The sequence below is a fragment of the Epinephelus lanceolatus genome, chromosome 22 (genome assembly GCF_041903045.1).
Source record: "Epinephelus lanceolatus isolate andai-2023 chromosome 22, ASM4190304v1, whole genome shotgun sequence".
In the NCBI taxonomy this organism is placed as follows: Eukaryota; Metazoa; Chordata; class Actinopteri; order Perciformes; family Serranidae; genus Epinephelus; species Epinephelus lanceolatus.
Window position 1 is genome coordinate 32,124,209 of NC_135755.1, and position 21,866 is coordinate 32,146,074.

The 21,866-nt window shown below is 47.4% G+C and overlaps 52 non-coding genes and 3 pseudogenes across 52 annotated transcripts; all 55 read right to left on the reverse strand.

Annotated features, from left to right (window-relative positions):
* Nucleotides 1-71: 71 nt before the first annotated feature.
* Nucleotides 72-190, reverse strand: LOC144461206 (5S ribosomal RNA). Its single transcript, XR_013489925.1, has one exon. It is a non-coding gene; the product is annotated as a 5S ribosomal RNA (ribosomal RNA).
* A 285-nt stretch (nucleotides 191-475) lies between these two features.
* Nucleotides 476-594, reverse strand: LOC144460160 (5S ribosomal RNA). Its single transcript, XR_013488876.1, has one exon. It is a non-coding gene; the product is annotated as a 5S ribosomal RNA (ribosomal RNA).
* A 285-nt stretch (nucleotides 595-879) lies between these two features.
* On the reverse strand, nucleotides 880-998 carry LOC144460161 (5S ribosomal RNA). The gene has a single exon (XR_013488877.1). It is a non-coding gene; the product is annotated as a 5S ribosomal RNA (ribosomal RNA).
* A 285-nt stretch (nucleotides 999-1,283) lies between these two features.
* On the reverse strand, nucleotides 1,284-1,402 carry LOC144460162 (5S ribosomal RNA). Its single transcript, XR_013488878.1, has one exon. It is a non-coding gene; the product is annotated as a 5S ribosomal RNA (ribosomal RNA).
* A 285-nt stretch (nucleotides 1,403-1,687) lies between these two features.
* Nucleotides 1,688-1,806, reverse strand: LOC144460164 (5S ribosomal RNA). The gene has a single exon (XR_013488880.1). It is a non-coding gene; the product is annotated as a 5S ribosomal RNA (ribosomal RNA).
* Nucleotides 1,807-2,082: 276 nt separating this feature from the next.
* LOC144460878 (5S ribosomal RNA) lies at nucleotides 2,083-2,201 on the reverse strand. The gene has a single exon (XR_013489597.1). It is a non-coding gene; the product is annotated as a 5S ribosomal RNA (ribosomal RNA).
* Nucleotides 2,202-2,478: 277 nt separating this feature from the next.
* Nucleotides 2,479-2,597, reverse strand: LOC144460165 (5S ribosomal RNA). The gene has a single exon (XR_013488881.1). It is a non-coding gene; the product is annotated as a 5S ribosomal RNA (ribosomal RNA).
* Nucleotides 2,598-2,862: 265 nt separating this feature from the next.
* LOC144461152 (5S ribosomal RNA) lies at nucleotides 2,863-2,981 on the reverse strand. The gene has a single exon (XR_013489871.1). It is a non-coding gene; the product is annotated as a 5S ribosomal RNA (ribosomal RNA).
* Nucleotides 2,982-3,266: 285 nt separating this feature from the next.
* On the reverse strand, nucleotides 3,267-3,385 carry LOC144460166 (5S ribosomal RNA). The gene has a single exon (XR_013488882.1). It is a non-coding gene; the product is annotated as a 5S ribosomal RNA (ribosomal RNA).
* A 265-nt stretch (nucleotides 3,386-3,650) lies between these two features.
* LOC144460651 (5S ribosomal RNA) lies at nucleotides 3,651-3,769 on the reverse strand. The gene has a single exon (XR_013489369.1). It is a non-coding gene; the product is annotated as a 5S ribosomal RNA (ribosomal RNA).
* Nucleotides 3,770-4,055: 286 nt separating this feature from the next.
* On the reverse strand, nucleotides 4,056-4,174 carry LOC144460167 (5S ribosomal RNA). The gene has a single exon (XR_013488883.1). It is a non-coding gene; the product is annotated as a 5S ribosomal RNA (ribosomal RNA).
* A 264-nt stretch (nucleotides 4,175-4,438) lies between these two features.
* LOC144460653 (5S ribosomal RNA) lies at nucleotides 4,439-4,557 on the reverse strand. The gene has a single exon (XR_013489371.1). It is a non-coding gene; the product is annotated as a 5S ribosomal RNA (ribosomal RNA).
* A 286-nt stretch (nucleotides 4,558-4,843) lies between these two features.
* On the reverse strand, nucleotides 4,844-4,962 carry LOC144460168 (5S ribosomal RNA). The gene has a single exon (XR_013488884.1). It is a non-coding gene; the product is annotated as a 5S ribosomal RNA (ribosomal RNA).
* Nucleotides 4,963-5,239: 277 nt separating this feature from the next.
* Nucleotides 5,240-5,358, reverse strand: LOC144461158 (5S ribosomal RNA). Its single transcript, XR_013489877.1, has one exon. It is a non-coding gene; the product is annotated as a 5S ribosomal RNA (ribosomal RNA).
* Nucleotides 5,359-5,622: 264 nt separating this feature from the next.
* LOC144461207 (5S ribosomal RNA) lies at nucleotides 5,623-5,741 on the reverse strand. The gene has a single exon (XR_013489926.1). It is a non-coding gene; the product is annotated as a 5S ribosomal RNA (ribosomal RNA).
* A 286-nt stretch (nucleotides 5,742-6,027) lies between these two features.
* LOC144460169 (5S ribosomal RNA) lies at nucleotides 6,028-6,146 on the reverse strand. Its single transcript, XR_013488885.1, has one exon. It is a non-coding gene; the product is annotated as a 5S ribosomal RNA (ribosomal RNA).
* Nucleotides 6,147-6,423: 277 nt separating this feature from the next.
* Nucleotides 6,424-6,542, reverse strand: LOC144461159 (5S ribosomal RNA). The gene has a single exon (XR_013489878.1). It is a non-coding gene; the product is annotated as a 5S ribosomal RNA (ribosomal RNA).
* A 264-nt stretch (nucleotides 6,543-6,806) lies between these two features.
* Nucleotides 6,807-6,925, reverse strand: LOC144461209 (5S ribosomal RNA). The gene has a single exon (XR_013489928.1). It is a non-coding gene; the product is annotated as a 5S ribosomal RNA (ribosomal RNA).
* Nucleotides 6,926-7,210: 285 nt separating this feature from the next.
* On the reverse strand, nucleotides 7,211-7,319 carry LOC144461287 (5S ribosomal RNA; annotated as a pseudogene).
* Nucleotides 7,320-7,604: 285 nt separating this feature from the next.
* Nucleotides 7,605-7,723, reverse strand: LOC144460170 (5S ribosomal RNA). Its single transcript, XR_013488886.1, has one exon. It is a non-coding gene; the product is annotated as a 5S ribosomal RNA (ribosomal RNA).
* A 285-nt stretch (nucleotides 7,724-8,008) lies between these two features.
* LOC144461210 (5S ribosomal RNA) lies at nucleotides 8,009-8,127 on the reverse strand. Its single transcript, XR_013489929.1, has one exon. It is a non-coding gene; the product is annotated as a 5S ribosomal RNA (ribosomal RNA).
* A 285-nt stretch (nucleotides 8,128-8,412) lies between these two features.
* Nucleotides 8,413-8,521, reverse strand: LOC144461288 (5S ribosomal RNA; annotated as a pseudogene).
* Nucleotides 8,522-8,806: 285 nt separating this feature from the next.
* On the reverse strand, nucleotides 8,807-8,925 carry LOC144460171 (5S ribosomal RNA). The gene has a single exon (XR_013488887.1). It is a non-coding gene; the product is annotated as a 5S ribosomal RNA (ribosomal RNA).
* Nucleotides 8,926-9,210: 285 nt separating this feature from the next.
* Nucleotides 9,211-9,329, reverse strand: LOC144460172 (5S ribosomal RNA). Its single transcript, XR_013488888.1, has one exon. It is a non-coding gene; the product is annotated as a 5S ribosomal RNA (ribosomal RNA).
* Nucleotides 9,330-9,614: 285 nt separating this feature from the next.
* Nucleotides 9,615-9,733, reverse strand: LOC144460173 (5S ribosomal RNA). Its single transcript, XR_013488889.1, has one exon. It is a non-coding gene; the product is annotated as a 5S ribosomal RNA (ribosomal RNA).
* A 285-nt stretch (nucleotides 9,734-10,018) lies between these two features.
* LOC144461284 (5S ribosomal RNA) lies at nucleotides 10,019-10,127 on the reverse strand (annotated as a pseudogene).
* A 265-nt stretch (nucleotides 10,128-10,392) lies between these two features.
* On the reverse strand, nucleotides 10,393-10,511 carry LOC144460879 (5S ribosomal RNA). The gene has a single exon (XR_013489598.1). It is a non-coding gene; the product is annotated as a 5S ribosomal RNA (ribosomal RNA).
* A 285-nt stretch (nucleotides 10,512-10,796) lies between these two features.
* Nucleotides 10,797-10,915, reverse strand: LOC144460175 (5S ribosomal RNA). The gene has a single exon (XR_013488891.1). It is a non-coding gene; the product is annotated as a 5S ribosomal RNA (ribosomal RNA).
* A 285-nt stretch (nucleotides 10,916-11,200) lies between these two features.
* LOC144460176 (5S ribosomal RNA) lies at nucleotides 11,201-11,319 on the reverse strand. Its single transcript, XR_013488892.1, has one exon. It is a non-coding gene; the product is annotated as a 5S ribosomal RNA (ribosomal RNA).
* Nucleotides 11,320-11,584: 265 nt separating this feature from the next.
* On the reverse strand, nucleotides 11,585-11,703 carry LOC144460540 (5S ribosomal RNA). Its single transcript, XR_013489258.1, has one exon. It is a non-coding gene; the product is annotated as a 5S ribosomal RNA (ribosomal RNA).
* A 284-nt stretch (nucleotides 11,704-11,987) lies between these two features.
* On the reverse strand, nucleotides 11,988-12,106 carry LOC144460177 (5S ribosomal RNA). Its single transcript, XR_013488893.1, has one exon. It is a non-coding gene; the product is annotated as a 5S ribosomal RNA (ribosomal RNA).
* Nucleotides 12,107-12,371: 265 nt separating this feature from the next.
* Nucleotides 12,372-12,490, reverse strand: LOC144461154 (5S ribosomal RNA). Its single transcript, XR_013489873.1, has one exon. It is a non-coding gene; the product is annotated as a 5S ribosomal RNA (ribosomal RNA).
* A 285-nt stretch (nucleotides 12,491-12,775) lies between these two features.
* LOC144460178 (5S ribosomal RNA) lies at nucleotides 12,776-12,894 on the reverse strand. The gene has a single exon (XR_013488894.1). It is a non-coding gene; the product is annotated as a 5S ribosomal RNA (ribosomal RNA).
* A 265-nt stretch (nucleotides 12,895-13,159) lies between these two features.
* Nucleotides 13,160-13,278, reverse strand: LOC144460654 (5S ribosomal RNA). The gene has a single exon (XR_013489372.1). It is a non-coding gene; the product is annotated as a 5S ribosomal RNA (ribosomal RNA).
* A 286-nt stretch (nucleotides 13,279-13,564) lies between these two features.
* Nucleotides 13,565-13,683, reverse strand: LOC144460179 (5S ribosomal RNA). Its single transcript, XR_013488895.1, has one exon. It is a non-coding gene; the product is annotated as a 5S ribosomal RNA (ribosomal RNA).
* A 285-nt stretch (nucleotides 13,684-13,968) lies between these two features.
* On the reverse strand, nucleotides 13,969-14,087 carry LOC144461033 (5S ribosomal RNA). Its single transcript, XR_013489752.1, has one exon. It is a non-coding gene; the product is annotated as a 5S ribosomal RNA (ribosomal RNA).
* Nucleotides 14,088-14,372: 285 nt separating this feature from the next.
* Nucleotides 14,373-14,491, reverse strand: LOC144460180 (5S ribosomal RNA). Its single transcript, XR_013488896.1, has one exon. It is a non-coding gene; the product is annotated as a 5S ribosomal RNA (ribosomal RNA).
* A 265-nt stretch (nucleotides 14,492-14,756) lies between these two features.
* Nucleotides 14,757-14,875, reverse strand: LOC144460552 (5S ribosomal RNA). Its single transcript, XR_013489269.1, has one exon. It is a non-coding gene; the product is annotated as a 5S ribosomal RNA (ribosomal RNA).
* A 284-nt stretch (nucleotides 14,876-15,159) lies between these two features.
* LOC144460181 (5S ribosomal RNA) lies at nucleotides 15,160-15,278 on the reverse strand. The gene has a single exon (XR_013488897.1). It is a non-coding gene; the product is annotated as a 5S ribosomal RNA (ribosomal RNA).
* A 265-nt stretch (nucleotides 15,279-15,543) lies between these two features.
* Nucleotides 15,544-15,662, reverse strand: LOC144461155 (5S ribosomal RNA). Its single transcript, XR_013489874.1, has one exon. It is a non-coding gene; the product is annotated as a 5S ribosomal RNA (ribosomal RNA).
* A 285-nt stretch (nucleotides 15,663-15,947) lies between these two features.
* On the reverse strand, nucleotides 15,948-16,066 carry LOC144460182 (5S ribosomal RNA). Its single transcript, XR_013488898.1, has one exon. It is a non-coding gene; the product is annotated as a 5S ribosomal RNA (ribosomal RNA).
* A 265-nt stretch (nucleotides 16,067-16,331) lies between these two features.
* On the reverse strand, nucleotides 16,332-16,450 carry LOC144460655 (5S ribosomal RNA). The gene has a single exon (XR_013489373.1). It is a non-coding gene; the product is annotated as a 5S ribosomal RNA (ribosomal RNA).
* A 286-nt stretch (nucleotides 16,451-16,736) lies between these two features.
* Nucleotides 16,737-16,855, reverse strand: LOC144460183 (5S ribosomal RNA). The gene has a single exon (XR_013488899.1). It is a non-coding gene; the product is annotated as a 5S ribosomal RNA (ribosomal RNA).
* Nucleotides 16,856-17,132: 277 nt separating this feature from the next.
* Nucleotides 17,133-17,251, reverse strand: LOC144460184 (5S ribosomal RNA). Its single transcript, XR_013488900.1, has one exon. It is a non-coding gene; the product is annotated as a 5S ribosomal RNA (ribosomal RNA).
* Nucleotides 17,252-17,515: 264 nt separating this feature from the next.
* LOC144460656 (5S ribosomal RNA) lies at nucleotides 17,516-17,634 on the reverse strand. Its single transcript, XR_013489374.1, has one exon. It is a non-coding gene; the product is annotated as a 5S ribosomal RNA (ribosomal RNA).
* Nucleotides 17,635-17,920: 286 nt separating this feature from the next.
* On the reverse strand, nucleotides 17,921-18,039 carry LOC144460186 (5S ribosomal RNA). The gene has a single exon (XR_013488902.1). It is a non-coding gene; the product is annotated as a 5S ribosomal RNA (ribosomal RNA).
* Nucleotides 18,040-18,324: 285 nt separating this feature from the next.
* LOC144460187 (5S ribosomal RNA) lies at nucleotides 18,325-18,443 on the reverse strand. The gene has a single exon (XR_013488903.1). It is a non-coding gene; the product is annotated as a 5S ribosomal RNA (ribosomal RNA).
* A 285-nt stretch (nucleotides 18,444-18,728) lies between these two features.
* Nucleotides 18,729-18,847, reverse strand: LOC144460188 (5S ribosomal RNA). The gene has a single exon (XR_013488904.1). It is a non-coding gene; the product is annotated as a 5S ribosomal RNA (ribosomal RNA).
* A 264-nt stretch (nucleotides 18,848-19,111) lies between these two features.
* LOC144460189 (5S ribosomal RNA) lies at nucleotides 19,112-19,230 on the reverse strand. The gene has a single exon (XR_013488905.1). It is a non-coding gene; the product is annotated as a 5S ribosomal RNA (ribosomal RNA).
* A 264-nt stretch (nucleotides 19,231-19,494) lies between these two features.
* LOC144460880 (5S ribosomal RNA) lies at nucleotides 19,495-19,613 on the reverse strand. The gene has a single exon (XR_013489599.1). It is a non-coding gene; the product is annotated as a 5S ribosomal RNA (ribosomal RNA).
* A 285-nt stretch (nucleotides 19,614-19,898) lies between these two features.
* Nucleotides 19,899-20,017, reverse strand: LOC144460190 (5S ribosomal RNA). The gene has a single exon (XR_013488906.1). It is a non-coding gene; the product is annotated as a 5S ribosomal RNA (ribosomal RNA).
* A 285-nt stretch (nucleotides 20,018-20,302) lies between these two features.
* On the reverse strand, nucleotides 20,303-20,421 carry LOC144460191 (5S ribosomal RNA). Its single transcript, XR_013488907.1, has one exon. It is a non-coding gene; the product is annotated as a 5S ribosomal RNA (ribosomal RNA).
* A 265-nt stretch (nucleotides 20,422-20,686) lies between these two features.
* On the reverse strand, nucleotides 20,687-20,805 carry LOC144461040 (5S ribosomal RNA). The gene has a single exon (XR_013489759.1). It is a non-coding gene; the product is annotated as a 5S ribosomal RNA (ribosomal RNA).
* A 284-nt stretch (nucleotides 20,806-21,089) lies between these two features.
* Nucleotides 21,090-21,208, reverse strand: LOC144460192 (5S ribosomal RNA). Its single transcript, XR_013488908.1, has one exon. It is a non-coding gene; the product is annotated as a 5S ribosomal RNA (ribosomal RNA).
* A 265-nt stretch (nucleotides 21,209-21,473) lies between these two features.
* LOC144461156 (5S ribosomal RNA) lies at nucleotides 21,474-21,592 on the reverse strand. The gene has a single exon (XR_013489875.1). It is a non-coding gene; the product is annotated as a 5S ribosomal RNA (ribosomal RNA).
* Nucleotides 21,593-21,866: the final 274 nt, after the last annotated feature.

The following is a 21,866-nucleotide window of genomic DNA, read 5'->3' on the forward strand; positions in this document are numbered from 1 at the left end:
GCTGTTTTCCAAGGAGCTGGCTCCAGTAAAGGAGGAGCAGCGCCCTCTGCTGATGAAAGGTGAGAATAAAAAGCTTACAGCACCGGGTATTCCCAGGCGGTCTCCCATCCAAGTACTGACCCGGCCCGACCCTGCTTAGCTTCCGAGATCGGACGAGATTGGGCATATTCAGGGTGGTATGGCCGTAAGCCATGGAAGAGCATGCACGCACGCCATTTATAGATGGTAAAACATCAGCAAGGGTGGATGGCAAATGGTAATCTGTCATTTTCCTGCACTCAACAAGCACCATGACAAGACCCACACGCCATTTAGTTTTGAGTTAATGCACATATACTTATTGAGAAATTAAAAAAAACAAAAAAGGAAAAAAAAGGGAAAAAAAGGAGAGTTTGTCCACTGGTGCTGTTTTCCAAGGAGCTGGCTCCAGTAAAGGAGGAGCAGCGCCCTCTGCTGATGAAAGGTGAGAATAAAAAGCTTACAGCACCGGGTATTCCCAGGCGGTCTCCCATCCAAGTACTGACCCGGCCCGACCCTGCTTAGCTTCCGAGATCGGACGAGATCGGGCGTATTCAGGGTGGTATGGCCGTAAGCCATGGAAGAGCATGCACGCACGCCATTTATAGATGGTAAAACATCAGCAAGGGTGGATGGCAAATGGTAATCTGTCATTTTCCTGCACTCAACAAGCACCATGACAAGACCCACACGCCATTTAGTTTTGAGTTAATGCACATATACTCATTGAGAAATTAAAAAAAACAAAAAAGGAAAAAAAAGGGAAAAAAAGGAGAGTTTGTCCACTGGTGCTGTTTTCCAAGGAGCTGGCTCCAGTAAAGGAGGAGCAGCGCCCTCTGCTGATGAAAGGTGAGAATAAAAAGCTTACAGCACCGGGTATTCCCAGGCGGTCTCCCATCCAAGTACTGACCCGGCCCGACCCTGCTTAGCTTCCGAGATCGGACGAGATCGGGCGTATTCAGGGTGGTATGGCCGTAAGCCATGGAAGAGCATGCACGCACGCCATTTATAGATGGTAAAACATCAGCAAGGGTGGATGGCAAATGGTAATCTGTCATTTTCCTGCACTCAACAAGCACCATGACAAGACCCACACGCCATTTAGTTTTGAGTTAATGCACATATACTTATTGAGAAATTAAAAAAAACAAAAAAGGAAAAAAAAGGGAAAAAAAGGAGAGTTTGTCCACTGGTGCTGTTTTCCAAGGAGCTGGCTCCAGTAAAGGAGGAGCAGCGCCCTCTGCTGATGAAAGGTGAGAATAAAAAGCTTACAGCACCGGGTATTCCCAGGCGGTCTCCCATCCAAGTACTGACCCGGCCCGACCCTGCTTAGCTTCCGAGATCGGACGAGATCGGGCGTATTCAGGGTGGTATGGCCGTAAGCCATGGAAGAGCATGCACGCACGCCATTTATAGATGGTAAAACATCAGCAAGGGTGGATGGCAAATGGTAATCTGTCATTTTCCTGCACTCAACAAGCACCATGACAAGACCCACACGCCATTTAGTTTTGAGTTAATGCACACATACTCATTGAGAAATTAAAAAAAACAAAAAAGGAAAAAAAAGGGAAAAAAAGGAGAGTTTGTCCACTGGTACTGTTTTCCAAGGAGCTGGCTCCAGTAAAGGAGGAGCAGCGCCCTCTGCTGATGAAAGGTGAGAATAAAAAGCTTACAGCACCGGGTATTCCCAGGCGGTCTCCCATCCAAGTACTGACCCGGCCCGACCCTGCTTAGCTTCCGAGATCGGACGAGATCGGGCGTATTCAGGGTGGTATGGCCGTAAGCCATGGAAGAGCATGCACGCACGCCATTTATAGATGGTAAAACATCAGCAAGGGTGGATGGCAAATGGTAATCTGTCATTTTCCTGCACTCAACAAGCGCCATGACAAGACCCACACGCCATTTATTTTTCAGTTAATGCACATATACTCACTGACAAATTAAAAAAAAAAAAAAAGAAAAAAAAAAAGAGAGTTTGTCCACTGGTGCTGTTTTCCAAGGAGCTGGCTCCAGTAAAGGAGGAGCAGCGCCCTCTGCTGATGAAAGGTGAGAATAAAAAGCTTACAGCACCGGGTATTCCCAGGCGGTCTCCCATGCAAGTACTGACCCGGCCCGACCCTGCTTAGCTTCCGAGATCGGACGAGATCGGGCGTATTCAGGGTGGTATGGCCGTAAGCCATGGAAGAGCATACACGCACGCCATTTATAGATGGTAAAACATCAGCAAGGGTGGATGACAAATGGTAATCTGTCATTTTCCTGCACTCAACAAGCACCATGACAAGACCCACATGCCATTTAGTTTTGAGTTAATGCACATATACTCACTGACAAATTAAAAAAAAAAAAAAAAAGGGAAAAAAAGTAGAGTTTGTCCACTGGTGCTGTTTTCCAAGGAGCTGGCTCCAGTAAAGGAGGAGCAGCGCCCTCTGCTGATGAAAGGTGAGAATAAAAAGCTTACAGCACCGGGTATTCCCAGGCGGTCTCCCATCCAAGTACTGACCCGGCCCGACCCTGCTTAGCTTCCGAGATCGGACGAGATCGGGCGTATTCAGGGTGGTATGGCCGTAAGCCATGGAAGAGCATGCACGCACGCCATTTATAGATGGTAAAACATCAGCAAGGGTGGATGGCAAATGGTAATCTGTCATTTTCCTGCACTCAACAAGCGCCATGACAAGACCCACACGCCATTTAGTTTTCAGTTAATGCACATATACTCACTGACAAATTAAAACAAAAAAAAAAAGAGAGTTTGTCCACTGGTGCTGTTTTCCAAGGAGCTGGCTCCAGTAAAGGAGGAGCAGCGCCCTCTGCTGATGAAAGGTGAGAATAAAAAGCTTACAGCACCGGGTATTCCCAGGCGGTCTCCCATCCAAGTACTGACCCGGCCCGACCCTGCTTAGCTTCCGAGATCGGACGAGATCGGGCGTATTCAGGGTGGTATGGCCTTAAGCCATGGAAGAGCATGCACGCACGCCATTTATAGATGGTAAAACATCAGCAAGGGTGGATGGCAAATGGTAATCTCTCATTTTCCTGCACTCAACAAGCACCATGACAAGACCCACACGCCATTTAGTTTTGAGTTAATGCACATATACTCATTGAGAAATTAAAAAAAACAAAAAAGGAAAAAAAAGGGAAAAAAAGGAGAGTTTGTCCACTGGTGCTGTTTTCCAAGGAGCTGGCTCCAGTAAAGGAGGAGCAGCGCCCTCTGCTGATGAAAGGTGAGAATAAAAAGCTTACAGCACCGGGTATTCCCAGGCGGTCTCCCATCCAAGTACTGACCCGGCCCGACCCTGCTTAGCTTCCGAGATCGGACGAGATCGGGCGTATTCAGGGTGGTATGGCCGTAAGCCATGGAAGAGCATGCACGCACGCCATTTATAGATGGTAAAACATCAGCAAGGGTGGATGGCAAATGGTAATCTGTCATTTTCCTGCACTCAACAAGCGCCATGACAAGACCCACACGCCATTTAGTTTTCAGTTAATGCACATATACTCACTGACAAATTAAAAAAAAAAAAAAAAGAGAGTTTGTCCACTGGTGCTGTTTTCCAAGGAGCTGGCTCCAGTAAAGGAGGAGCAGCGCCCTCTGCTGATGAAAGGTGAGAATAAAAAGCTTACAGCACCGGGTATTCCCAGGCGGTCTCCCATCCAAGTACTGACCCGGCCCGACCCTGCTTAGCTTCCGAGATCAGACGAGATCGGGCGTATTCAGGGTGGTATGGCCGTAAGCCATGGAAGAGCATGCACGCACGCCATTTATAGATGGTAAAACATCAGCAAGGGTGGATGGCAAATGGTAATCTGTCATTTTCCTGCACTCAACAAGCACCATGACAAGACCCACACGCCATTTAGTTTTGAGTTAATGCACACATACTCATTGAGAAATTGAAAAAAAACAAAAAAGGAAAAAAAAGGGAAAAAAAGGAGAGTTTGTCCACTGGTGCTGTTTTCCAAGGAGCTGGCTCCAGTAAAGGAGGAGCAGCGCCCTCTGCTGATGAAAGGTGAGAATAAAAAGCTTACAGCACCGGGTATTCCCAGGCGGTCTCCCATCCAAGTACTGACCCGGCCCGACCCTGCTTAGCTTCCGAGATCGGACGAGATCGGGCGTATTCAGGGTGGTATGGCCGTAAGCCATGGAAGAGCATGCACGCACGCCATTTATAGATGGTAAAACATCAGCAAGGGTGGATGGCAAATGGTAATCTGTCATTTTCCTGCACTCAACAAGCGCCATGACAAGACCCACACGCCATTTAGTTTTCAGTTAATGCACATATACTCACTGACAAATTAAAAAAAAAAAAAAAGAGAGTTTGTCCACTGGTGCTGTTTTCCAAGGAGCTGGCTCCAGTAAAGGAGGAGCAGCGCCCTCTGCTGATGAAAGGTGAGAATAAAAAGCTTACAGCACCGGGTATTCCCAGGCGGTCTCCCATCCAAGTACTGACCCGGCCCGACCCTGCTTAGCTTCCGAGATCAGACGAGATCGGGCGTATTCAGGGTGGTATGGCCGTAAGCCATGGAAGAGCATGCACGCACGCCATTTATAGATGGTAAAACATCAGCAAGGGTGGATGGCAAATGGTAATCTGTCATTTTCCTGCACTCAACAAGCACCATGACAAGACCCACACGCCATTTAGTTTTGAGTTAATGCACACATACTCATTGAGAAATTGAAAAAAAACAAAAAAGGAAAAAAAAGGGAAAAAAAGGAGAGTTTGTCCACTGGTACTGTTTTCCAAGGAGCTGGCTCCAGTAAAGGAGGAGCAGCGCCCTCTGCTGATGAAAGGTGAGAATAAAAAGCTTACAGCACCGGGTATTCCCAGGCGGTCTCCCATCCAAGTACTGACCCGGCCCGACCCTGCTTAGCTTCCGAGATCGGACGAGATCGGGCGTATTCAGGGTGGTATGGCCGTAAGCCATGGAAGAGCATGCACGCACGCCATTTATAGATGGTAAAACATCAGCAAGGGTGGATGGCAAATGGTAATCTGTCATTTTCCTGCACTCAACAAGCGCCATGACAAGACACACACGCCATTTATTTTTCAGTTAATGCACATATACTCACTGACAAATTAAAAAAAAAAAAAAAAGAAAAAAAAAAAGACAGTTTGTCCACTGGTGCTGTTTTCCAAGGAGCTGGCTCCAGTAAAGGAGGAGCAGCGCCCTCTGCTGATGAAAGGTGAGAATAAAAAGCTTACAGCACCGGGTATTCCCAGGCGGTCTCCCATCCAAGTACTGACCCGGCACGACCCTGCTTAGCTTCCGAGATCGGACGAGATCGGGCGTATTCAGGGTGGTATGGCCGTAAGCCATGGAAGAGCATGCACGCACGCCATTTATAGATGGTAAAACATCAGCAAGGGTGGATGGCAAATGGTAATCTGTCATTTTCCTGCACTCAACAAGCGCCATGACAAGACCCACACGCCATTTAGTTTTCAGTTAATGCACATATACTCACTGACAAATTAAAACAAAAAAAAAAAAGAGTTTGTCCACTGGTGCTGTTTTCCAAGGAGCTGGCTCCAGTAAAGGAGGAGCAGCGCCCTCTGCTGATGAAAGGTGAGAATAAAAAGCTTACAGCACCGGGTATTCCCAGGCGGTCTCCCATCCAAGTACTGACCCGGCCCGACCCTGCTTAGCTTCCGAGATCGGACGAGATTGGGCATATTCAGGGTGGTATGGCCGTAAGCCATGGAAGAGCATGCACGCACGCCATTTATAGATGGTAAAACATCAGCAAGGGTGGATGGCAAATGGTAATCTGTCATTTTCCTGCACTCAACAAGCACCATGACAAGACCCACACGCCATTTAGTTTTGAGTTAATGCACATATACTCATTGAGAAATTGAAAAAAAACAAAAAAGGAAAAAAAAGGGAAAAAAAGGAGAGTTTGTCCACTGGTACTGTTTTCCAAGGAGCTGGCTCCAGTAAAGGAGGAGCAGCGCCCTCTGCTGATGAAAGGTGAGAATAAAAAGCTTACAGCACCGGGTATTCCCAGGCGGTCTCCCATCCAAGTACTGACCCGGCCCGACCCTGCTTAGCTTCCGAGATCGGACGAGATCGGGCGTATTCAGGGTGGTATGGCCGTAAGCCATGGAAGAGCATGCACGCACGCCATTTATAGATGGTAAAACATCAGCAAGGGTGGATGGCAAATGGTAATCTGTCATTTTCCTGCACTCAACAAGCGCCATGACAAGACACACACGCCATTTATTTTTCAGTTAATGCACATATACTCACTGACAAATTAAAAAAAAAAAAAAAAGAAAAAAAAAAAGACAGTTTGTCCACTGGTGCTGTTTTCCAAGGAGCTGGCTCCAGTAAAGGAGGAGCAGCGCCCTCTGCTGATGAAAGGTGAGAATAAAAAGCTTACAGCACCGGGTATTCCCAGGCGGTCTCCCATCCAAGTACTGACCCGGCACGACCCTGCTTAGCTTCCGAGATCGGACGAGATCGGGCGTATTCAGGGTGGTATGGCCGTAAGCCATGGAAGAGCATGCACGCACGCCATTTATAGATGGTAAAACATCAGCAAGGGTGGATGGCAAATGGTAATCTGTCATTTTCCTGCACTCAACAAGCGCCATGACAAGACCCACACGCCATTTAGTTTTCAGTTAATGCACATATACTCACTGACAAATTAAAACAAAAAAAAAAAAGAGTTTGTCCACTGGTGCTGTTTTCCAAGGAGCTGGCTCCAGTAAAGGAGGAGCAGCGCCCTCTGCTGATGAAAGGTGAGAATAAAAAGCTTACAGCACCGGGTATTCCCAGGCGGTCTCCCATCCAAGTACTGACCCGGCCCGACCCTGCTTAGCTTCCGAGATCGGACGAGATTGGGCATATTCAGGGTGGTATGGCCGTAAGCCATGGAAGAGCATGCACGCACGCCATTTATAGATGGTAAAACATCAGCAAGGGTGGATGGCAAATGGTAATCTGTCATTTTCCTGCACTCAACAAGCACCATGACAAGACCCACACGCCATTTAGTTTTGAGTTAATGCACATATACTTATTGAGAAATTAAAAAAAACAAAAAAGGAAAAAAAAGGGAAAAAAAGGAGAGTTTGTCCACTGGTGCTGTTTTCCAAGGAGCTGGCTCCAGTAAAGGAGGAGCAGCGCCCTCTGCTGATGAAAGGTGAGAATAAAAAGCTTACAGCACCGGGTATTCCCAGGCGGTCTCCCATCCAAGTACTGACCCGGCCCGACCCTGCTTAGCTTCCGAGATCGGACGTATTCAGGGTGGTATGGCCGTAAGCCATGGAAGAGCATGCACGCACGCCATTTATAGATGGTAAAACATCAGCAAGGGTGGATGGCAAATGGTAATCTGTCATTTTCCTGCACTCAACAAGCACCATGACAAGACCCACACGCCATTTAGTTTTGAGTTAATGCACATATACTCATTGAGAAATTAAAAAAAACAAAAAAGGAAAAAAAAGGGAAAAAAAGGAGAGTTTGTCCACTGGTGCTGTTTTCCAAGGAGCTGGCTCCAGTAAAGGAGGAGCAGTGCCCTCTGCTGATGAAAGGTGAGAATAAAAAGCTTACAGCACCGGGTATTCCCAGGCGGTCTCCCATCCAAGTACTGACCCGGCCCGACCCTGCTTAGCTTCCGAGATCGGACGAGATCGGGCGTATTCAGGGTGGTATGGCCGTAAGCCATGGAAGAGCATGCACGCACGCCATTTATAGATGGTAAAACATCAGCAAGGGTGGATGGCAAATGGTAATCTGTCATTTTCCTGCACTCAACAAGCACCATGACAAGACCCACACGCCACTTAGTTTTGAGTTAATGCACATATACTCATTGAGAAATTAAAAAAAACAAAAAAGGAAAAAAAAGGGAAAAAAAGGAGAGTTTGTCCACTGGTGCTGTTTTCCAAGGAGCTGGCTCCAGTAAAGGAGGAGCAGCGCCCTCTGCTGATGAAAGGTGAGAATAAAAAGCTTACAGCACCGGGTATTCCCAGGCGGTCTCCCATCCAAGTACTGACCCGGCCCGACCCTGCTTAGCTTCCGAGATCGGACGAGATTGGGCATATTCAGGGTGGTATGGCCGTAAGCCATGGAAGAGCATGCACGCACGCCATTTATAGATGGTAAAACATCAGCAAGGGTGGATGGCAAATGGTAATCTGTCATTTTCCTGCACTCAACAAGCACCATGACAAGACCCACACGCCATTTAGTTTTGAGTTAATGCACATATACTTATTGAGAAATTAAAAAAAACAAAAAAGGAAAAAAAAGGGAAAAAAAGGAGAGTTTGTCCACTGGTGCTGTTTTCCAAGGAGCTGGCTCCAGTAAAGGAGGAGCAGCGCCCTCTGCTGATGAAAGGTGAGAATAAAAAGCTTACAGCACCGGGTATTCCCAGGCGGTCTCCCATCCAAGTACTGACCCGGCCCGACCCTGCTTAGCTTCCGAGATCGGACGTATTCAGGGTGGTATGGCCGTAAGCCATGGAAGAGCATGCACGCACGCCATTTATAGATGGTAAAACATCAGCAAGGGTGGATGGCAAATGGTAATCTGTCATTTTCCTGCACTCAACAAGCACCATGACAAGACCCACACGCCATTTAGTTTTGAGTTAATGCACATATACTCATTGAGAAATTAAAAAAAACAAAAAAGGAAAAAAAAGGGAAAAAAAGGAGAGTTTGTCCACTGGTACTGTTTTCCAAGGAGCTGGCTCCAGTAAAGGAGGAGCAGCGCCCTCTGCTGATGAAAGGTGAGAATAAAAAGCTTACAGCACCGGGTATTCCCAGGCGGTCTCCCATCCAAGTACTGACCCGGCCCGACCCTGCTTAGCTTCCGAGATCGGACGAGATCGGGCGTATTCAGGGTGGTATGGCCGTAAGCCATGGAAGAGCATGCACGCACGCCATTTATAGATGGTAAAACATCAGCAAGGGTGGATGGCAAATGGTAATCTGTCATTTTCCTGCACTCAACAAGCACCATGACAAGACCCACACGCCATTTAGTTTTGAGTTAATGCACATATACTTATTGAGAAATTAAAAAAAACAAAAAAGGAAAAAAAAGGGAAAAAAAGGAGAGTTTGTCCACTGGTGCTGTTTTCCAAGGAGCTGGTTCCAGTAAAGGAGGAGCAGCGCCCTCTGCTGATGAAAGGTGAGAATAAAAAGCTTACAGCACCGGGTATTCCCAGGCGGTCTCCCATCCAAGTACTGACCCGGCCCGACCCTGCTTAGCTTCCGAGATCGGACGAGATCGGGCGTATTCAGGGTGGTATGGCCGTAAGCCATGGAAGAGCATGCACGCACGCCATTTATAGATGGTAAAACATCAGCAAGGGTGGATGGCAAATGGTAATCTGTCATTTTCCTGCACTCAACAAGCACCATGACAAGACCCACACGCCATTTAGTTTTGAGTTAATGCACATATACTCATTGAGAAATTAAAAAAAACAAAAAAGGAAAAAAAAGGGAAAAAAAGGAGAGTTTGTCCACTGGTGCTGTTTTCCAAGGAGCTGGCTCCAGTAAAGGAGGAGCAGTGCCCTCTGCTGATGAAAGGTGAGAATAAAAAGCTTACAGCACCGGGTATTCCCAGGCGGTCTCCCATCCAAGTACTGACCCGGCCCGACCCTGCTTAGCTTCCGAGATCGGACGAGATCGGGCGTATTCAGGGTGGTATGGCCGTAAGCCATGGAAGAGCATGCACGCACGCCATTTATAGATGGTAAAACATCAGCAAGGGTGGATGGCAAATGGTAATCTGTCATTTTCCTGCACTCAACAAGCACCATGACAAGACCCACACGCCACTTAGTTTTGAGTTAATGCACATATACTCATTGAGAAATTAAAAAAAACAAAAAAGGAAAAAAAAGGGAAAAAAAGGAGAGTTTGTCCACTGGTGCTGTTTTCCAAGGAGCTGGCTCCAGTAAAGGAGGAGCAGCGCCCTCTGCTGATGAAAGGTGAGAATAAAAAGCTTACAGCACCGGGTATTCCCAGGCGGTCTCCCATCCAAGTACTGACCCGGCCCGACCCTGCTTAGCTTCCGAGATCGGGCGTATTCAGGGTGGTATGGCCGTAAGCCATGGAAGAACATGCACGCACGCCATTTATAGATGGTAAAACATCAGCAAGGGTGGATGGCAAATGGTAATCTGTCATTTTCCTGCACTCAACAAGCACCATGACAAGACCCACACGCCATTTAGTTTTCAGTTAATGCACATATACTCACTGACAAATTAAAACAAAAAAAAAAAGAGAGTTTGTCCACTGGTGCTGTTTTCCAAGGAGCTGGCTCCAGTAAAGGAGGAGCAGCGCCCTCTGCTGATGAAAGGTGAGAATAAAAAGCTTACAGCACCGGGTATTCCCAGGCGGTCTCCCATGCAAGTACTGACCCGGCCCGACCCTGCTTAGCTTCCGAGATCGGACGAGATCGGGCGTATTCAGGGTGGTATGGCCGTAAGCAATGGAAGAGCATGTACGTACGCCATTTATAGATGGTAAAACAGCAGCAAGGGTGGATGGCAAATGGTAATCTGTCATTTTCCTGCACTCAACAAGCACCATGACAAGACCCACATGCCATTTAGTTTTGAGTTAATGCACATATACTCATTGAGAAATTAAAAAAAACAAAAAAGGAAAAAAAAGGGAAAAAAAGTAGAGTTTGTCCACTGGTGCTGTTTTCCAAGGAGCTGGCTCCAGTAAAGGAGGAGCAGCGCCCTCTGCTGATGAAAGGTGAGAATAAAAAGCTTACAGCACCGGGTATTCCCAGGCGGTCTCCCATCCAAGTACTGACCCGGCCCGACCCTGCTTAGCTTCCGAGATCGGACGAGATCGGGCGTATTCAGGGTGGTATGGCCGTAAGCCATGGAAGAGCATGCACGCACGCCATTTATAGATGGTAAAACATCAGCAAGGGTGGATGGCAAATGGTAATCTGTCATTTTCCTGCACTCAACAAGCACCATGACAAGACCCACACGCCATTTAGTTTTGAGTTAATGCACATATACTCATTGAGAAATTAAAAAAAACAAAAAAGGAAAAAAAAGGGAAAAAAAGGAGAGTTTGTCCACTGGTGCTGTTTTCCAAGGAGCTGGCTCCAGTAAAGGAGGAGCAGCGCCCTCTGCTGATGAAAGGTGAGAATAAAAAGCTTACAGCACCGGGTATTCCCAGGCGGTCTCCCATCCAAGTACTGACCCGGCCCGACCCTGCTTAGCTTCCGAGATCGGACGAGATCGGGCGTATTCAGGGTGGTATGGCCGTAAGCCATGGAAGAGCATGCACGCACGCCATTTATAGATGGTAAAACATCAGCAAGGGTGGATGGCAAATGGTAATCTGTTATTTTCCTGCACTCAACAAGCGCCATGACAAGACCCACACGCCATTTAGTTTTCAGTTAATGCACATATACTCACTGATAAATTAAAAAAAAAAAAAAAAGAGAGTTTGTCCACTGGTGCTGTTTTCCAAGGAGCTGGCTCCAGTAAAGGAGGAGCAGCGCCCTCTGCTGATGAAAGGTGAGAATAAAAAGCTTACAGCACCAGGTATTCCCAGGCGGTCTCCCATCCAAGTACTGACCCGGCCCGACCCTGCTTAGCTTCCGAGATCGGACGAGATCGGGCGTATTCAGGGTGGTATGGCCGTAAGCCATGGAAGAGCATGCACGCACGCCATTTATAGATGGTAAAACATCAGCAAGGGTGGATGGCAAATGGTAATCTGTCATTTTCCTGCACTCAACAAGCACCATGACAAGACCCACACGCCATTTAGTTTTGAGTTAATGCACATATACTCATTGAGAAATTAAAAAAAACAAAAAAGGAAAAAAAAGGGAAAAAAAGAGAGTTTGTCCACTGGTGCTGTTTTCCAAGGAGCTGGCTCCAGTAAAGGAGGAGCAGCGCCCTCTGCTGATGAAAGGTGAGAATAAAAAGCTTACAGCACCGGGTATTCCCAGGCGGTCTCCCATCCAAGTACTGACCCGGCCCGACCCTGCTTAGCTTCCGAGATCGGACGAGATCGGGCGTATTCAGGGTGGTATGGCCGTAAGCCATGGAAGAGCATGCACGCACGCCATTTATAGATGGTAAAACATCAGCAAGGGTGGATGGCAAATGGTAATCTGTTATTTTCCTGCACTCAACAAGCGCCATGACAAGACCCACACGCCATTTAGTTTTCAGTTAATGCACATATACTCACTGACAAATTAAAACAAAAAAAAAAAGAGAGTTTGTCCACTGGTGCTGTTTTCCAAGGAGCTGGCTCCAATAAAGGAGGAGCAGCGCCCTCTGCTGATGAAAGGTGAGAATAAAAAGCTTACAGCACCGGGTATTCCCAGGCGGTCTCCCATCCAAGTACTGACCCGGCCCGACCCTGCTTAGCTTCCGAGATCGGACGAGATCGGGCGTATTCAGGGTGGTATGGCCTTAAGCCATGGAAGAGCATGCACGCACGCCATTTATAGATGGTAAAACATCAGCAAGGGTGGATGGCAAATGGTAATCTGTCATTTTCCTGCACTCAACAAGCACCATGACAAGACCCACACGCCATTTAGTTTTGAGTTAATGCACATATACTCATTGAGAAATTAAAAAAAACAAAAAAGGAAAAAAAAGGGAAAAAAAGGAGAGTTTGTCCACTGGTGCTGTTTTCCAAGGAGCTGGCTCCAGTAAAGGAGGAGCAGCGCCCTCTGCTGATGAAAGGTGAGAATAAAAAGCTTACAGCACCGGGTATTCCCAGGCGGTCTCCCATCCAAGTACTGACCCGGCCCGACCCTGCTTAGCTTCCGAGATCGGACGAGATCGGGCGTATTCAGGGTGGTATGGCCGTAAGCCATGGAAGAGCATGCACGCACGCCATTTATAGATGGTAAAACATCAGCAAGGGTGGATGGCAAATGGTAATCTGTCATTTTCCTGCACTCAACAAGCGCCATGACAAGACCCACACGCCATTTAGTTTTCAGTTAATGCACATATACTCACTGACAAATTAAAAAAAAAAAAAAAAGAGAGTTTGTCCACTGGTGCTGTTTTCCAAGGAGCTGGCTCCAGTAAAGGAGGAGCAGCGCCCTCTGCTGATGAAAGGTGAGAATAAAAAGCTTACAGCACCGGGTATTCCCAGGCGGTCTCCCATCCAAGTACTGACCCGGCCCGACCCTGCTTAGCTTCCGAGATCAGACGAGATCGGGCGTATTCAGGGTGGTATGGCCGTAAGCCATGGAAGAGCATGCACGCACGCCATTTATAGATGGTAAAACATCAGCAAGGGTGGATGGCAAATGGTAATCTGTCATTTTCCTGCACTCAACAAGCACCATGACAAGACCCACACGCCATTTAGTTTTGAGTTAATGCACACATACTCATTGAGAAATTGAAAAAAAACAAAAAAGGAAAAAAAAGGGAAAAAAAGGAGAGTTTGTCCACTGGTACTGTTTTCCAAGGAGCTGGCTCCAGTAAAGGAGGAGCAGCGCCCTCTGCTGATGAAAGGTGAGAATAAAAAGCTTACAGCACCGGGTATTCCCAGGCGGTCTCCCATCCAAGTACTGACCCGGCCCGACCCTGCTTAGCTTCCGAGATCGGACGAGATCGGGCGTATTCAGGGTGGTATGGCCGTAAGCCATGGAAGAGCATGCACGCACGCCATTTATAGATGGTAAAACATCAGCAAGGGTGGATGGCAAATGGTAATCTGTCATTTTCCTGCACTCAACAAGCACCATGACAAGACCCACACGCCATTTAGTTTTGAGTTAATGCACATATACTTATTGAGAAATTAAAAAAAACAAAAAAGGAACAAAAAGGGAAAAAAAGGAGAGTTTGTCCACTGGTGCTGTTTTCCAAGGAGCTGGTTCCAGTAAAGGAGGAGCAGCGCCCTCTGCTGATGAAAGGTGAGAATAAAAAGCTTACAGCACCGGGTATTCCCAGGCGGTCTCCCATCCAAGTACTGACCCGGCCCGACCCTGCTTAGCTTCCAAGATCGGACGAGATCGGGCGTATTCAGGGTGGTATGGCCGTAAGCCATGGAAGAGCATGCACGCACGCCATTTATAGATGGTAAAACATCAGCAAGGGTGGATGGCAAATGGTAATCTGTCATTTTCCTGCACTCAACAAGCACCATGACAAGACCCACACGCCATTTAGTTTTGAGTTAATGCACATATACTCATTGAGAAATTAAAAAAAACAAAAAAGGAAAAAAAAGGGAAAAAAAGGAGAGTTTGTCCACTGGTACTGTTTTCCAAGGAGCTGGCTCCAGTAAAGGAGGAGCAGCGCCCTCTGCTGATGAAAGGTGAGAATAAAAAGCTTACAGCACCGGGTATTCCCAGGCGGTCTCCCATCCAAGTACTGACCCGGCCCGACCCTGCTTAGCTTCCGAGATCGGACGAGATCGGGCGTATTCAGGGTGGTATGGCCGTAAGCCATGGAAGAGCATGCACGCACGCCATTTATAGATGGTAAAACATCAGCAAGGGTGGATGGCAAATGGTAATCTGTTATTTTCCTGCACTCAACAAGCGCCATGACAAGACCCACACGCCATTTAGTTTTCAGTTAATGCACATATACTCACTGATAAATTAAAAAAAAAAAAAAAAGAGAGTTTGTCCACTGGTGCTGTTTTCCAAGGAGCTGGCTCCAGTAAAGGAGGAGCAGCGCCCTCTGCTGATGAAAGGTGAGAATAAAAAGCTTACAGCACCAGGTATTCCCAGGCGGTCTCCCATCCAAGTACTGACCCGGCCCGACCCTGCTTAGCTTCCGAGATCGGACGAGATCGGGCGTATTCAGGGTGGTATGGCCGTAAGCCATGGAAGAGCATGCACGCACGCCATTTATAGATGGTAAAACATCAGCAAGGGTGGATGGCAAATGGTAATCTGTCATTTTCCTGCACTCAACAAGCACCATGACAAGACCCACACGCCATTTAGTTTTGAGTTAATGCACATATACTTATTGAGAAATTAAAAAAAACAAAAAAGGAAAAAAAAGGGAAAAAAAGAGAGTTTGTCCACTGGTGCTGTTTTCCAAGGAGCTGGCTCCAGTAAAGGAGGAGCAGCGCCCTCTGCTGATGAAAGGTGAGAATAAAAAGCTTACAGCACCGGGTATTCCCAGGCGGTCTCCCATCCAAGTACTGACCCGGCCCGACCCTGCTTAGCTTCCGAGATCGGACGAGATCGGGCGTATTCAGGGTGGTATGGCCGTAAGCCATGGAAGAGCATGCACGCACGCCATTTATAGATGGTAAAACATCAGCAAGGGTGGATGGCAAATGGTAATCTGTTATTTTCCTGCACTCAACAAGCGCCATGACAAGACCCACACGCCATTTAGTTTTCAGTTAATGCACATATACTCACTGACAAATTAAAACAAAAAAAAAAAGAGAGTTTGTCCACTGGTGCTGTTTTCCAAGGAGCTGGCTCCAATAAAGGAGGAGCAGCGCCCTCTGCTGATGAAAGGTGAGAATAAAAAGCTTACAGCACCGGGTATTCCCAGGCGGTCTCCCATCCAAGTACTGACCCGGCCCGACCCTGCTTAGCTTCCGAGATCGGACGAGATCGGGCGTATTCAGGGTGGTATGGCCTTAAGCCATGGAAGAGCATGCACGCACGCCATTTATAGATGGTAAAACATCAGCAAGGGTGGATGGCAAATGGTAATCTGTCATTTTCCTGCACTCAACAAGCACCATGACAAGACCCACACGCCATTTAGTTTTGAGTTAATGCACATATACTCATTGAGAAATTAAAAAAAACAAAAAAGGAAAAAAAAGGGAAAAAAAGGAGAGTTTGTCCACTGGTGCTGTTTTCCAAGGAGCTGGCTCCAGTAAAGGAGGAGCAGCGCCCTCTGCTGATGAAAGGTGAGAATAAAAAGCTTACAGCACCGGGTATTCCCAGGCGGTCTCCCATCCAAGTACTGACCCGGCCCGACCCTGCTTAGCTTCCGAGATCGGACGAGATCGGGCGTATTCAGGGTGGTATGGCCGTAAGCCATGGAAGAGCATGCACGCACGCCATTTATAGATGGTAAAACATCAGCAAGGGTGGATGGCAAATGGTAATCTGTCATTTTCCTGCACTCAACAAGCGCCATGACAAGACCCACACGCCATTTAGTTTTCAGTTAATGCACATATACTCACTGACAAATTAAAAAAAAAAAAAAAAGAGAGTTTGTCCACTGGTGCTGTTTTCCAAGGAGCTGGCTCCAGTAAAGGAGGAGCAGCGCCCTCTGCTGATGAAAGGTGAGAATAAAAAGCTTACAGCACCGGGTATTCCCAGGCGGTCTCCCATCCAAGTACTGACCCGGCCCGACCCTGCTTAGCTTCCGAGATCAGACGAGATCGGGCGTATTCAGGGTGGTATGGCCGTAAGCCATGGAAGAGCATGCACGCACGCCATTTATAGATGGTAAAACATCAGCAAGGGTGGATGGCAAATGGTAATCTGTCATTTTCCTGCACTCAACAAGCACCATGACAAGACCCACACGCCATTTAGTTTTGAGTTAATGCACACATACTCATTGAGAAATTGAAAAAAAACAAAAAAGGAAAAAAAAGGGAAAAAAAGGAGAGTTTGTCCACTGGTACTGTTTTCCAAGGAGCTGGCTCCAGTAAAGGAGGAGCAGCGCCCTCTGCTGATGAAAGGTGAGAATAAAAAGCTTACAGCACCGGGTATTCCCAGGCGGTCTCCCATCCAAGTACTGACCCGGCCCGACCCTGCTTAGCTTCCGAGATCGGACGAGATCGGGCGTATTCAGGGTGGTATGGCCGTAAGCCATGGAAGAGCATGCACGCACGCCATTTATAGATGGTAAAACATCAGCAAGGGTGGATGGCAAATGGTAATCTGTCATTTTCCTGCACTCAACAAGCGCCATGACAAGACCCACACGCCATTTATTTTTCAGTTAATGCACATATACTCACTGACAAATTAAAAAAAAAAAAAAAAGAAAAAAAAAAAGACAGTTTGTCCACTGGTGCTGTTTTCCAAGGAGCTGGCTCCAGTAAAGGAGGAGCAGCGCCCTCTGCTGATGAAAGGTGAGAATAAAAAGCTTACAGCACCGGGTATTCCCAGGCGGTCTCCCATCCAAGTACTGACCCGGCCCGACCCTGCTTAGCTTCCGAGATCGGACGAGATCGGGCGTATTCAGGGTGGTATGGCCGTAAGCCATGGAAGAGCATGCACGCACGCCATTTATAGATGGTAAAACATCGGCAAGGGTGGATGGCAAATGGTAATCTGTCATTTTCCTGCACTCAACAAGCGCCATGACAAGACCCACACGCCATTTAGTTTTCAGTTAATGCACATATACTCACTGACAAATTAAAAAAAAAAAAAAAGAGAGTTTGTCCACTGGTGCTGTTTTCCAAGGAGCTGGCTCCAGTAAAGGAGGAGCAGCGCCCTCTGCTGATGAAAGGTGAGAATAAAAAGCTTACAGCACCGGGTATTCCCAGGCGGTCTCCCATCCAAGTACTGACCCGGCCCGACCCTGCTTAGCTTCCGAGATCAGACGAGATCGGGCGTATTCAGGGTGGTATGGCCGTAAGCCATGGAAGAGCATGCACGCACGCCATTTATAGATGGTAAAACATCAGCAAGGGTGGATGGCAAATGGTAATCTGTCATTTTCCTGCACTCAACAAGCACCATGACAAGACCCACACGCCATTTAGTTTTGAGTTAATGCACACATACTCATTGAGAAATTGAAAAAAAACAAAAAAGGAAAAAAAAGGGAAAAAAAGGAGAGTTTGTCCACTGGTACTGTTTTCCAAGGAGCTGGCTCCAGTAAAGGAGGAGCAGCGCCCTCTGCTGATGAAAGGTGAGAATAAAAAGCTTACAGCACCGGGTATTCCCAGGCGGTCTCCCATCCAAGTACTGACCCGGCCCGACCCTGCTTAGCTTCCGAGATCGGACGAGATCGGGCGTATTCAGGGTGGTATGGCCGTAAGCCATGGAAGAGCATGCACGCACGCCATTTATAGATGGTAAAACATCAGCAAGGGTGGATGGCAAATGGTAATCTGTCATTTTCCTGCACTCAACAAGCACCATGACAAGACCCACACGCCATTTAGTTTTGAGTTAATGCACATATACTTATTGAGAAATTAAAAAAAACAAAAAAGGAACAAAAAGGGAAAAAAAGGAGAGTTTGTCCACTGGTGCTGTTTTCCAAGGAGCTGGTTCCAGTAAAGGAGGAGCAGCGCCCTCTGCTGATGAAAGGTGAGAATAAAAAGCTTACAGCACCGGGTATTCCCAGGCGGTCTCCCATCCAAGTACTGACCCGGCCCGACCCTGCTTAGCTTCCGAGATCGGACGAGATCGGGCGTATTCAGGGTGGTATGGCCGTAAGCCATGGAAGAGCATGCACGCACGCCATTTATAGATGGTAAAACATCAGCAAGGGTGGATGGCAAATGGTAATCTGTCATTTTCCTGCACTCAACAAGCACCATGACAAGACCCACACGCCACTTAGTTTTGAGTTAATGCACATATACTCATTGAGAAATTAAAAAAAACAAAAAAGGAAAAAAAAGGGAAAAAAAGGAGAGTTTGTCCACTGGTGCTGTTTTCCAAGGAGCTGGCTCCAGTAAAGGAGGAGCAGCGCCCTCTGCTGATGAAAGGTGAGAATAAAAAGCTTACAGCACCGGGTATTCCCAGGCGGTCTCCCATCCAAGTACTGACCCGGCCCGACCCTGCTTAGCTTCCGAGATCGGACGAGATCGGGCGTATTCAGGGTGGTATGGCCGTAAGCCATGGAAGAACATGCACGCACGCCATTTATAGATGGTAAAACATCAGCAAGGGTGGATGGCAAATGGTAATCTGTCATTTTCCTGCACTCAACAAGCACCATGACAAGACCCACACGCCATTTAGTTTTCAGTTAATGCACATATACTCACTGACAAATTAAAACAAAAAAAAAAGAGAGTTTGTCCACTGGTGCTGTTTTCCAAGGAGCTGGCTCCAGTAAAGGAGGAGCAGCGCCCTCTGCTGATGAAAGGTGAGAATAAAAAGCTTACAGCACCGGGTATTCCCAGGCGGTCTCCCATCCAAGTACTGACCCGGCCCGACCCTGCTTAGCTTCCGAGATCGGACGAGATCGGGCGTATTCAGGGTGGTATGGCCGTAAGCCATGGAAGAACATGCACGCACGCCATTTATAGATGGTAAAACATCAGCAAGGGTGGATGGCAAATGGTAATCTGTCATTTTCCTGCACTCAACAAGCACCATGACAAGACCCACACGCCATTTAGTTTTCAGTTAATGCACATATACTCACTGACAAATTAAAACAAAAAAAAAAGAGAGTTTGTCCACTGGTGCTGTTTTCCAAGGAGCTGGCTCCAGTAAAGGAGGAGCAGCGCCCTCTGCTGATGAAAGGTGAGAATAAAAAGCTTACAGCACCGGGTATTCCCAGGCGGTCTCCCATGCAAGTACTGACCCGGCCCGACCCTGCTTAGCTTCCGAGATCGGACGAGATCGGGCGTATTCAGGGTGGTATGGCCGTAAGCAATGGAAGAGCATGTACGTACGCCATTTATAGATGGTAAAACAGCAGCAAGGGTGGATGGCAAATGGTAATCTGTCATTTTCCTGCACTCAACAAGCACCATGACAAGACCCACATGCCATTTAGTTTTGAGTTAATGCACATATACTCATTGAGAAATTAAAAAAAACAAAAAAGGAAAAAAAAGGGAAAAAAAGTAGAGTTTGTCCACTGGTGCTGTTTTCCAAGGAGCTGGCTCCAGTAAAGGAGGAGCAGCGCCCTCTGCTGATGAAAGGTGAGAATAAAAAGCTTACAGCACCGGGTATTCCCAGGCGGTCTCCCATCCAAGTACTGACCCGGCCCGACCCTGCTTAGCTTCCGAGATCGGACGAGATCGGGCGTATTCAGGGTGGTATGGCCGTAAGCCATGGAAGAGCATGCACGCACGCCATTTATAGATGGTAAAACATCAGCAAGGGTGGATGGCAAATGGTAATCTGTCATTTTCCTGCACTCAACAAGCACCATGACAAGACCCACACGCCATTTAGTTTTGAGTTAATGCACATATACTCATTGAGAAATTAAAAAAAACAAAAAAGGAAAAAAAAGGGAAAAAAAGGAGAGTTTGTCCACTGGTGCTGTTTTCCAAGGAGCTGGCTCCAGTAAAGGAGGAGCAGCGCCCTCTGCTGATGAAAGGTGAGAATAAAAAGCTTACAGCACCGGGTATTCCCAGGCGGTCTCCCATCCAAGTACTGACCCGGCCCGACCCTGCTTAGCTTCCGAGATCGGACGAGATCGGGCGTATTCAGGGTGGTATGGCCGTAAGCCATGGAAGAGCATGCACGCACGCCATTTATAGATGGTAAAACATCAGCAAGGGTGGATGGCAAATGGTAATCTGTTATTTTCCTGCACTCAACAAGCGCCATGACAAGACCCACACGCCATTTAGTTTTCAGTTAATGCACATATACTCACTGATAAATTAAAAAAAAAAAAAAAAGAGAGTTTGTCCACTGGTGCTGTTTTCCAAGGAGCTGGCTCCAGTAAAGGAGGAGCAGCGCCCTCTGCTGATGAAAGGTGAGAATAAAAAGCTTACAGCACCAGGTATTCCCAGGCGGTCTCCCATCCAAGTACTGACCCGGCCTGACCCTGCTTAGCTTCCGAGATCGGACGAGATCGGGCGTATTCAGGGTGGTATGGCCGTAAGCCATGGAAGAGCATGCACGCACGCCATTTATAGATGGTAAAACATCAGCAAGGGTGGATGGCAAATGGTAATCTGTCATTTTCCTGCACTCAACAAGCACCATGACAAGACCCACACGCCATTTAGTTTTGAGTTAATGCACATATACTCATTGAGAAATTAAAAAAAACAAAAAAGGAAAAAAAAGGGAAAAAAAGAGAGTTTGTCCACTGGTGCTGTTTTCCAAGGAGCTGGCTCCAGTAAAGGAGGAGCAGCGCCCTCTGCTGATGAAAGGTGAGAATAAAAAGCTTACAGCACCGGGTATTCCCAGGCGGTCTCCCATCCAAGTACTGACCCGGCCCGACCCTGCTTAGCTTCCGAGATCGGACGAGATCGGGCGTATTCAGGGTGGTATGGCCGTAAGCCATGGAAGAGCATGCACGCACGCCATTTATAGATGGTAAAACATCAGCAAGGGTGGATGGCAAATGGTAATCTGTTATTTTCCTGCACTCAACAAGCGCCATGACAAGACCCACACGCCATTTAGTTTTCAGTTAATGCACATATACTCACTGACAAATTAAAACAAAAAAAAAAAGAGAGTTTGTCCACTGGTGCTGTTTTCCAAGGAGCTGGCTCCAATAAAGGAGGAGCAGCGCCCTCTGCTGATGAAAGGTGAGAATAAAAAGCTTACAGCACCGGGTATTCCCAGGCGGTCTCCCATCCAAGTACTGACCCGGCCCGACCCTGCTTAGCTTCCGAGATCGGACGAGATCGGGCGTATTCAGGGTGGTATGGCCTTAAGCCATGGAAGAGCATGCACGCACGCCATTTATAGATGGTAAAACATCAGCAAGGGTGGATGGCAAATGGTAATCTGTCATTTTCCTGCACTCAACAAGCACCATGACAAGACCCACACGCCATTTAGTTTTGAGTTAATGCACATATACTCATTGAGAAATTAAAAAAAACAAAAAAGGAAAAAAAAGGGAAAAAAAGGAGAGTTTGTCCACTGGTGCTGTTTTCCAAGGAGCTGGCTCCAGTAAAGGAGGAGCAGCGCCCTCTGCTGATGAAAGG